This window comes from Hyla sarda, unplaced genomic scaffold (genome assembly GCF_029499605.1).
Source record: "Hyla sarda isolate aHylSar1 unplaced genomic scaffold, aHylSar1.hap1 scaffold_236, whole genome shotgun sequence".
NCBI classification, from domain to species: Eukaryota; Metazoa; Chordata; class Amphibia; order Anura; family Hylidae; genus Hyla; species Hyla sarda.
In genome coordinates, this window is record NW_026609043.1 from 238971 (window position 1) to 251399 (window position 12429).

The 12429-nt window shown below is 40.0% G+C and overlaps 1 protein-coding gene across 11 annotated transcripts in view; it reads left to right on the plus strand.

Annotated features, from left to right (window-relative positions):
• RECQL4 (RecQ like helicase 4) overlaps positions 1-12429 on the plus strand; it is a 105871-nt gene that overhangs the window by 28671 nt on the left and 64771 nt on the right. The gene's annotated exons all lie outside the window — the stretch shown is intronic.

Consider the following 12429-nt stretch of genomic DNA (forward strand, 5'->3'; position numbering starts at 1 on the left):
AGCAACAATTAGGCAGTCTAAATAGAGACCACAAGATACAAGCAATTCAAGCAGACAGGGAGGGACAAATCTGGGAATCACAGGTAGAACTACTCCGTGAATGCAATAAACCATAGGAAAGTCCGAAACCATGCAGAAGATGAGAGCCGCGGGGGGAAAAACCGCGGCTATCAAAAACCGCAAGGTGCGGGCACTCCTCAAATGATGCCAACATAAGAATTTTCAAAAATTGCAAAGAAGCATCTGCAAGGAATAAAACGGCGCAAGTGATGGAACAATAACAGACGAGAAGTGGATAAAGAATACATTATAATACCATAGAATTAACACTCAGGCACATTTCCATAAAGTAAATAATCAATAAAAGAAACGCTCCAGGGTGAGCAGCAGAGATGGAACAAAGATCATATGAAATGTAAGTAATTTATTTTACTTTATCAATGCATTCATTAAAACCTTGAGAATGTAATTAGAGATGAGCGAACTTACAGTAAATTCGATTCGTCACTAACTTCTCGGCTCAGCAGTTGATGGCTTTTCCTGCATAAATTAGTTCAGCTTTCAGGTGCTCCCGTGGGCTGGAAAAGGTGGATACAGTCCTAGGAGACTCTTTACTAGGAATGTATCCACCTTTTCCAGCCCACGGGAGCACCTGAAGGCTGAACTAATTTACGCAGGATAAGTCATCAACTGCCAAGCCGAGAAGTTCGTGACGAATCGAATTTACTGTAAGTTCGCTCATCTCTAGATGTAATGTATGAAGTTTGTGAATCCAAAAGGATTCACTATTATTTAATCTCTGTAATCTATTAGGTAAATGCATAGGGATAGATTCAAGAATAATTAATTTCAATGATTCAGTATTTTTGTGATAAGAAATGAAATGTCGTGACAAACTATGTAACATAAAATCATGTTTTATGTTCCATCTGTGCTTGTTCATACTGGAGCGTATAGTCTGTATTGTGCGGCCGACATATTGAAGGCCGCAGGCACATGAAATAAGATAAATGGCAAATGAAGTATCACAATTTATTGTCTTTTTCACTTCATCATCACATCAGCACCACACATGAGATTGCCCCCCCATTGATCCTAAAGGAACAGGAAGCACAAAAAGGTTAAAAAGCCCCTCCCCGGACAAACCCTCAGTGTTTCCTGTTCCTTTGGGAAGCATGGAGGTTTTACCTCTTGGTCCTGGGGCTGGTGTCGGGATCAAGCTGGGCCTATCCAGGCGGTTGAGGTCGGCGTCCGCTGGGTCTCCCCCTCTCCATACCGCTCCGGGTCGCGGGTCTGTTTTAGGCCGGCCTCCTGGACCCCCAAGTTCCCCACCGCGGCGCTCGGTGAGTTTATGCAGAGGGGAGTATCCAGGCGAGACCGCGGGCGCACGTGTGTGTTTCCCCTGGTCTTTCTTCAGGGTCCGAGGCTGTTCGGGCGCCGGCGTGTAATGTCACATTACGCGCTTGAGGTGCTTGGATAGCGGAGGACAGGAAGTCCCGCCTCCCCCATAGAAATGAATGAAACTCGCCGGGGAGGTGGATTTATACGCCGGGCACAGAATGGCGCCAAATTTGAAACACAGCTGGGCTATTTAAGGTAAGACCTCCTTTCTTTATCTTCTTGTCAGTATGGAAGCTGCTTCTAACCGCTCTGAGACTGTGGAGCTGGGGAATTCTCCTGCTAAACAAGTAAGTATCTGGCCCTTTGGGGTTTCACTTACTTATTTAAAGGGGGTTTTTCCTTTCTGTTTATTGATGGGTTCCCTTCTCTCCTCTTAGGCCAAACCTCTAAGGCCAAGCATAAGAAATGTGCCATATGTAATGAAAGGTTACCTGAAGGCCATATGAAAACTCTATGAAATTCCTGTACGGCCAGGATTGTTCAGCAGGCGACTCCGTCCTTTATGGACGAATTAAGATAATTAATTAAACAGGTCCAGGCCTCTGTGGCAGCTTCTCTGCCTACGCCATCTCACCATGATCCTCCTCCTGCTAAAAAAAATCCAAGCCATCTGTTCTGGTGGACTAAGATTCTGAAGCAGATATTCCTTCTTCTAATTAAGACTCAGAGGAAGATTTTCCTTCTACTTCCAAAAAATTAGAAGATAAAAGATATTATTTTTCTGCAGAAGATACTGATACCCTTTTATATGCAGTAAAAAGTACTATGAATATAGAAGATCCTCAGGTTACTCTCTCTATACATGATGAAATGTTTGCGGGATTAAAACCCAAAAAACAGAATACATTCACTATTCATGAGAACCTTAAAAGCCTGATCTTAGAAGAGTGGAAGGACCCTGATAAAAAACTCATGATCGCTGAAGAATTCAGAGCAAGGTTCCTATTTAATAGTGAAGATACTATGTTATGGAGTGAAGCTTCTAAAATGTGTATATACAAGTGGCCAAGGTTATGAAAAAGACAACTCTGCCCTTTGAGGATTCCTCACAATTGAGGGAACCCTTAGATAGGAAAATGGAGGGGATTCTGAAGAAGAATTGGGATGCCTCTGCCTTATTAAACCCCAACATTGCAGCTACAAGTGTAGCAAGCTCTTTATATTTATGGCTAGGTCAGTTGGAAAGCCATATCGAAAATAAAACTCCTAGAGATCAATTGCTTTCTTCCATGTCTATGCTAAAACTTGCTACTGCTTTCTTGGTAGATGTCTCAGCGGAATCTGTGAGGATGGCGGCTAAGTCAGCAGCATTATCTAACTCGTCCAGAAGAGCTCTGTGGCTCAAAAATTGGCAAGGGGACTGTTTCAAAAACTAAACTATGTTCCATTCCCTTTGAAGGTAAACTTGTTTTTGGATCTGTGTTAGATAACATCCTACAGCAAGCAGCAGACAACAAGAAGAAAATGCCTGAAGACAAACCTGCAAAACCAAAGGGGAATTTCGTCCCTATAAGAATAAACAGAGGAAATATAAAGGCAAAGGGAAGTCGGGCAGATGGAGCTACGCTAAAGGAGGTAAAGCACGAGACTTCTTGCTCAACCCTAACAACCCAGACAAAAAACAGTGACTGGTCTCTGGTGGGATGGAGACTAACTCTATTCTACCATCAGTGGGAGAGTTTAACAAAGAACCAGTTCATTTTAAATTCCATAAAGAACGGGTTCAGAGTAGAGTTTGTCTCCCCTCCACCTCAGAAATTCTGCACAACAAATCTCAGTTCCACCACTTTAAACAATCGTTTCAGGGGGTCAGGGATCTGTTAGCTCTAGGAGCAATCATTCCAGTTCTCCTGGAGGAACAAGAACAGGGCCACTATTCTCGCCTTTTTCTTGTTCCCAAATCAAACAGTTCCTTCAGAACCATAATAAATTTAAAACATCTGAACCATTATATCATATACAAACGCTTCAAGATGGAAACTCTCAAAACAGCAGTTCCCTTAATATCCCAGAATGCCTGGATGGCTACAATAGATCTAAGGGACGCGTACTTTAACATATTTCCGGACCATCAAAAATTTCAGAGATTTGCTGTAGTTCAAAACCAGGTGACCTTCCACTTTCAATTCAAAGCTCTGCCTTAAGACTGAAGGATATCCTAATCATTCCATATCTGGACGACCTTCTAGTAGTTGCTCAATCCAAAGAACTTTTGGTTCAACATGTCAATCTAACAATCCTCTCTCTCCAGGATTTAGGTTGGATCATAATTTTCCAAAAGTCAAATCTTGTTCCTGCAAGACAAAAGATCTTTTTAGGGATGAGGCTGGACTCAAGCAAACAGATGACCTTTCTACCGGACGAAAAAATCCTGGCGCTGATTCAGAAAATCAAAGCCTTTTATCATACCAACCGGACTACCTTCAGGAAAGCAATGTCTCTGTTGGGATCCTTGACCTCTTTCATTCCAGCGGTCCCTTGGAGCCAAAGTCACTCCAGATGTCTGCAAAAACAAATTCTCAAAGTTTGGAACCGTTCTCAGAATTCTTTGGAAAAGAAGATGGTGTTTTCTCTGTCAGTCAAGAAATCCCTCAAATGGTGGATGGATATTCAAAACCTAAAGAAGGGGATATCCTGGATACCTGTTCCTTCAGTAACGATTACAACAGATGCCAGTCAGAAAGGCTGGGGAGCACATGTTCAGATCTTTTTCTCAAGGGCACATGGTCAGAGGAAACAAGTCTTCGCTCTTCAAATTTTCGGGAACTAAAAGCAGTTCTCAAGGCTTTAAGAGCCTCGGAACACCTCACGCGAAATCATCACGTGAAGATTTATTCCGACAATGCCACGGTAGTAGCCTTCCTGAACCATCAAGGAGGAACAAGATGCAGCCTCCTTCAGCTGTTGGCAGGAAAAATCTTCCTTTGGGCAGAGGACAAGATATTGTCAATATCTGCTATACATCTAAAAGGAAGCGAAAATATACAGGTGGATTACTTAAGTCGCCACCAAATCAAACCGGGAGAATGGGAACTCAATCCTCGAATTTTCCAGGACCTAGTCTTGAAGTGGGGAATACCCGAGGTAGACCTTTTCGCCACTCGGAAAAATCGGAAGGTAGACAAATTCTTTTCCCCTTTTCCAGGCGATCTCCCAGACAGGATAGATGTGTCTTCAGCAGAGATGGGACTTCAAAACAGTCTATGCATTTCCTCCGTTCCCCTTGATCAGCAGAACCCTGCAGAAAATTCGTATGGAGAAATGCAAGGTTATATTTATAGCCCCAAGGTGGCCCAAGAGAGGATGGTACACCCTTCTGCAACAGATGGCCATAGATCATCCTTATCCTCTTCCAGTAACAGAAGATCTTCTGAAGCAGGGTCCGCTGTTCTTCAAGGACCTGTCGAGCCTGCAGTTAACAGCTTGGCTCTTGAGCGGCCGATTTAAAATCAAAAGGGTCTCTCTCATAGTTATTGACACTCTTTTTTGAAAAACAAAAAACCTACAACTTCGGCAATTTACTGAAAACAGTGAAAAAAAATTTGTCTCCTGGTGTGGTTCCTGTCCTCCGGATCCTTTGAATCCTAATATCCCTCAAATTCTTAATTACCTTCAAGGCGGTCTAGACAAAGGGTTATCTACTAGTACTCTGAAAGTACAGACATCAGCTTTAGGTTGTTTTTTTTACTCCAATATTGCAGACCACAAATGGATCAGAAGATTCTGTAGGGCTGTGGCCAGAATAAACCCCAAGATATGAAATCTATTGCCACCTTGGGATCTAAATCTGGTCCTTACTGGTCTCACAGAAGAACCCTTTGAACCACTTTCTGATTCCTCATTAAAATTTCTCACTTGGAAAGCGGTGTTCTTGACAGCCATCACAACTGCTAGAAGGGTGAGTGAAATTCAGGCCTTTTCTATTGAAGAACATTACTTAATGGTCCTTGAAGACAGGATCATTTTGAAATTAAATCCAGCTTTTTTACCGAAGGTAGTTACAGACTTTCATAGATCTCAAGACATCATCCTTCCCACCTTCTGTAACTCTCCTAAAAATAAGAAGGAAGAGATTTTCCATTTCTTGGACGTGAGACGAACAATCCTCTTTTATTTAGAACAAACAAAGGATTGGAGGAAAGATCTAAATCTTTTCATTCAATTTCAAGGCCCTAACAAGGGGAAAAAAGGCTTCTAAAGCCTCTATTGCTAGATGGGTAAAATCAGCTATCTCTGAAACTTACAGAAGATCTGGAAATCAAATCCCGGAGCATCTAAAAGCTCATTCAACAAGAGCAATGTCTGTCTCCTGGGCTGAAAAGTCTTGTGCCTCTCTAGAGCAGATCTGCAGAGCAGCAACTTGGTCTACACCTCACACCTTCTTTAAACACTACAAGTTGAATGTAGCCTTGTCTCAAGATTTGACCTTTGGATGGAAAGTGCTGCAAGCTGTGGTCCCTCCCTAGACATTATTTATCTGGTATGTCTCGTGTGGTGCTGATGTGATGAAGTGAAAAATGGGAATTATGACTTACCGATAATTCTGCTTTCTTGAATCCTCACATCAGCACCCTTTATTCCCTCCCTAAAATTTGTACGTATGTTGATATATATATGTATGCTTCTTGGTTAATTTGTAAACACTGAGGGTTTGTCCGGGGAGGGGCTTTTTAACCTCTTTGTGCTTCCTGTTCCTTTAGGATCAATGGGGGGCAATCTCATGTGTGGTGATGATTCAAGAAAACAGAATTATCGGTAAGTCATAATTCCCATTTTAATTTAAATGTCTGTTGCGTGATATGGGAAGAAAAAGTGTCAGTTTGTATAACCCACTCAAAGCGACTTTTATTGCAAGGGGAACATGAAGGTTTTGATAGTTTTATGTGGTGTTGATTCGGAAAACCTACTGGGAGCTAGTAGATTATTACGATTTTTAGAGCGTCTATACTTTAATATTTGGAGTTGATGGAATTATTTGGTTAAGAATATTATCATCTTGAATAATGGGCCAATTTTTTATTAATAATTTTCTAATATTGGATGCTTCAGTATTATAGTTGGTCACAAAATTATATCTAAAAGGATTATCTAACTGATTAGAGTCAGATTTTTTTAGGATTGGGGATAACTAAGTCAGATGGTGTTTTATTTTTTTCTTTAGTATATGCCTTGGTCAGAAGGGGTCGGGGATACCCCCTCTGAACAAAGCGTTTTTTAAGGACATCGGCTTGGGCGATAAAATCAGTATCAAGTGTGCAATTTCTGCAAACTCGCAGATACTGACCGTATGGCATACCTCTCAGCCAGCTGGGAATAGTGGGCACTGTCAAATTGCAGAAAACTATTGACATAGACTGATTTGAAAAAAGTTTTCGTGGACATTTTACCATTATCTGTCTTATAGATCTCAAGGTCTAAAAATTGAGTCGATAATTCGGTAAAATGCATGGTAAATTTTATACCCCATGCATTATTGTTGAGCTCATTTACAACGAGCTCGGCTTCATATTTGGTGCCTGTCCAAATAAAGAAAAGATCGTCTATATAGCGACGAAAGAAAAAAACAAACTTAAAATACAGGGACTGTGCCATAATCAGGGACTCGAAACGCCCCATGAACAAATTGGCGTAACTAGGGGCGAATCGAGTCCCCATGGCACAGCCCCTATTCTGTCGATATATAAGGTGGTTAAATTCAAAAACAGGATTAAGAATTAATTTAATAGATTGTAATAAAAATTCAGCCTGACGAGCTTAGGAGAGGGTCCTCCCGGACAAAATGTCCTATAGCTGGAACTCCCAGTTCAGTGGAGATGTTGAAATAGAGGGAGCACACATCCAGGGTCAAAAAACTGAAAATGGTGGGTAAATCATGTAACTCTAGAATGAGTTGAGCTGAATCCCTAAGGTATGACGGTAAACGTAAAACATAGGGTTGGAGAAATAAATCTATATAATGAGACAGATTAGCAGTAATGGATCCAATTCCAGAAATGATGGGTCTACCGGGGGGGGGGGGGGGTTAACTAAGGATTTATGAAGTTTAGGTAAATAATAAAAAAATTGGTAAATTATAATTTTTTATATTGAGGAATGTGTGCTCCCTCTTATCCAACAACTGGTTGGCCACAGCTTCATTGATAAAAATTCTGAATCATTGAAATTATTCTTGAATCTATCCCTGTGCATTTACCTAATAGATTACAGAGATGAAATAATCGTGAATCGTTTTGGATTCACGAACTTCCTACATTACATCCTCAAGGTTTTAATGAATGCATTGATACAGTAAAATAAATTACTTACATTTCATATGATCTTTGTTCCATCTCTGCTGCTCACCCTGGAGCGTTTCTTTTATTGATTATTTACTTTATGGAAATGTGCCTGAGTGTTAATTCTATGGAATTATAATGTATTCTTTATCCACTTCTCGTCTGTTATTGTTCCATCACTTGCGCCATTTTATTCCTTGCAGATGCTTCTTTGCAATTTTTGTAAATTCTTATGTTGGCATCATTTGAGGAGTGCCCGCACCTTGCGGTTTTTGATAGCCGCGGTTTTTCCCCCCGCGGCTCTCATCTTCTGCATGGTTTCGGACTTTCCTATGGTTTATTGCATTCACGGAGTAGTTCTACCTGTGATTCCCAGATTTGTCCCTCCCTGTCTGCTTGAATTGCTTGTATCTTGTGGTCTCTATTTAGACTGCCTAATTGTTGCTCCTATGCCCCTCTTTAGTCGGCCTTGGATTGCACACATTATAGATATAATTCGCATGTGGTGTATATTCACACCACATGCGTTTTTCCAGAAGTTTGTTGCGGTCTTAGTTGTTCTTACATTACTGAGCTCCAAAAGAATTTACATATTTTTTACTTGTATTCAGCCTGTATGTTTTATATACGTCTTTTTTTACTCATTTGTATTTATATACATTTATTAGTGTATAACAATACTTAATGGTACATATATGGTTAATTGCTGGGGGTATATATACCTGTTGCCAGCTTCCCTTTGTCATGCCTGATGAAGCTGCGGATGTGCAGCGAAACGTGTTGCATTCAATAAATCCTCTGATTTTAACCTGGCCTGACGGTTCCTCTCTGCGCCGGACTAACTCCTCACTCTCCGGTCATCCCACTCCTGTGCCATCAGCTGTCAGTGAGGCTCGGTGAAGAGAAACACTTCCTGAGTTCGGACTCCTGCCAGGGTGGGAGGAGACCAAACTCACTATTTGTGGCAGGGAACAAAACAGAGCCACCTAGTGGCCATTTTTTCTGTTACATTTTAAATATATATATATATATATATATATATATATATATATATATATATATATTATATATTGTACAATACCAGCACTTCCTATGTATATTCAGTATTTTAATGCCCAAGGTACTGCAGCTGAGTATTTTTATGGATTCCTGTTAACCATAAATGAACTATTGGGTCACAATAGAACTGATAGAGCTAATAAATAAATACCAGCGCTGTATGGGTCTTAAAAAATATAGATATAATTTATTAATTAAAGGAAGGATAAAAATAATACATATACAGTGGTCCCTCAAGTTACAATATTAATTGGTTCCAGGACGACCATTGTATGTTGAAACCATCGTATGTTGAGACCTGAACTCTATGGAAACCTGGTTATTGGTTCTGAAGCCACCAAAATGTCATCCAAAATAGGAAAAAGTGAGGATTAAAGAAAAATAAGTAGATAACAAATATAGATAACGCAAGTCCCTACATATAAAAGAAAGAAAGATCTGCTGGGAGCTGTAAATCTATATAGAGGACAGAAAAAAAAAAAATGGAGCCGCCCTCACCTGGTGTCCAAAGGAGCAGCTAACTGTGGGACAGGTAAGAGTAGTACAGAACATGTAATTCCACCCTGTACTGTAGGAGGCGCTATCAGACATTCATTGCATACACTTCAGTAATACAGGTGTTTTACCAGTGAATGTCCATTCTGATTGGTCAGTTCTTCCAGCCATTGACATGTTTTATAGATTTAGACTCTAGAATTGTAGGTTGTCTGGTTTCAAGTTACAATGGTCCAGAAAAGACCATTGAATGTTGAAACTATTGTATGTTGAGGCCATTGTAAGTTGAGGGATCACTGTACTAGAAAAGGCAGTAAAAGGCTTTGGTGGTGATCTATCAATAGTTTAGATGGTTCAGATGAAGATTACTGTATAGAGGGGGGAAAAAGACCGTGTATGAGGCTATTTGTTCTCCGATATAAAAACATATACGCTTGTTATATATGGTCTAGTTACACACCTATCGGGCCGCAGGATGTAAAGGTGTAAGATCAGGAATGAATCCCTATGTGCGTAAACAGATAGGAACGAGTTTACAAAGACACCTCCAATGTACGAATATATATGTAGAGATGAGCAGTGTACACAATAAGAGCGAGATAAATAGATAGATAGAGATATATATATATATATATAGATATATCTCTATCTCTATCTCTATCTCTATCTCTATCTCTATCTCTATCTCTATCTCTATCTCTATCTCTATCTCTATCTCTATCTCTATCTCTATCTCTATCTCTATCTCTATCTCTATCTCTATCTCTATCTCTATCTCTATCTCTATCTCTATCTCCTCTATCTCCTCTATCTCTATCTCCTCTATCTCCTCTATCTCCTCTATCTCCTCTATCTCCTCTATCTCCTCTATCTCCTCTATCTCCTCTATCTCCTCTATCTCCAACATCTCCAACATCTCCAACATCTCCAACATCTCCAACATCTCCAACATCTCCAACATCTCCAACATCTCCAACATCTCCAACATCTCCAACATCTCCAACATCTCCAACATCTCCAACATCTCCAACATCTCCAACATCTCCAACATCTCCAACATCTCCAACATCTCCAACATCTCCAACATCTCCAACATCTCCAACATCTCCAACATCTCCAACATCTCCAACATCTCCAACATCTCCAACATCTCCAACATCTCCAACATCTCCAACATCTCCAACATCTCCAACATCTCCAACATCTCCAACATCTCCAACATCTCCAACATCTCCAACATCTCCAACATCTCCAACATCTCCAACATCTCCAACATCTCCAACATCTCCAACATCTCCAACATCTCCAACATCTCCAACATCTCCAACATCTCCAACATCTCTAACATCTCTAACATCTCTCACCTCTAACTCTAACTCTAACATCTCTCACCTCTAACTCTAACATCTCTCACCTCTAACTCTAACATCTCTCACCTCTAACTCTAACATCTCTCACCTCTAACTCTAACATCTCTCACCTCTAACTCTAACATCTCTCACCTCTAACTCTAACATCTCTCACCTCTAACTCTAACATCTCTCACCTCTAACTCTAACATCTCTCACCTCTAACTCTAACATCTCTCACCTCTAACTCTAACATCTCTCACCTCTAACTCTAACATCTCTCACCTCTAACTCTAACATCTCTCACCTCTAACTCTAACATCTCTCACCTCTAACTCTAACATCTCTCATCTCTAACTCTAACATCTCTCATCTCTAACTCTAACATCTCTCATCTCTAACTCTAACATCTCTCATCTCTAACTCTAACATCTCTCATCTCTAACTCTAACATCTCTCATCTCTAACTCTAACATCTCTCATCTCTAACTCTAACATCTCTCATCTCTAACTCTAACATCTCTCATCTCTAACTCTAACATCTCTCATCTCTAACTCTAACATCTCTCATCTCTAACTCTAACATCTCTCATCTCTAACTCTAACATCTCTCATCTCTAACTCTAACATCTCTCATCTCTAACTCTAACATCTCTCATCTCTAACTCTAACATCTCTCATCTCTAACTCTAACATCTCTCATCTCTAACTCTAACATCTCTCATCTCTAACTCTAACATCTCTCATCTCTAACTCTAACATCTCTCATCTCTAACTCTAACATCTCTCATCTCTAACTCTAACATCTCTCATCTCTAACTCTAACATCTCTCATCTCTAACTCTAACATCTCTCATCTCTAACTCTAACATCTCTCATCTCTAACTCTAACATCTCTCATCTCTAACTCTAACATCTCTCATCTCTAACTCTAACATCTCTCATCTCTAACTCTAACATCTCTCATCTCTAACTCTAACATCTCTCATCTCTAACTCTAACATCTCTCATCTCTAACTCTAACATCTCTCATCTCTAACTCTAACATCTCTCATCTCTAACTCTAACATCTCTCATCTCTAACTCTAACATCTCTCATCTCTAACTCTAACATCTCTCATCTCTAACTCTAACATCTCTCATCTCTAACTCTAACATCTCTCATCTCTAACTCTAACATCTCTCATCTCTAACTCTAACATCTCTCATCTCTAACTCTAACATCTCTCATCTCTAACTCTAACATCTCTCATCTCTAACTCTAACATCTCTATCCTCCTGAGGTGCGGACCGATTCTTACCATATAAAGGTATATATAGTCATGAAAGAGAAGATTTTTTGCCAATGTTGGAAGTTGTGAAGTTCTGCAGATGATTGTAACCTACAGATTCCTGTATAATGTTACCCTGTTATTGGATTAGCAATATAGTAAAATTATATTAACGTTCTTATTAGAATATACATTTAATCCTGTAGATAATGGTGGTTTATAGATCATTTCCAAGGTGCAGTATTTTTTCCTTTTTATATCCTCAAGGTGTAACGTGTTGCCGCTGTTTCATTAAGTAGCTTTCCTTATGGGTAAAGGGGAGAGAAAAAGTTTGATTCTCTGCCGCAAGTATCTGTTTTCTGACTTCTACTTATGGGGCTGGAGTGAGTGTATCCCACCCCCAACAACGAAAGTACCAACATCCATCCAAATGATATCAGAAGGGTGAAAAAGAAACCTTCAATATAGTGAAAACCTATCCCCTCATAGTACAACAGCAAGACAAAATGCTCCGATTTTAAAGAAAACTATCTTGAGGAGAGACTCTTAAGGGGGATATGATCAATGTATAGAAGTATA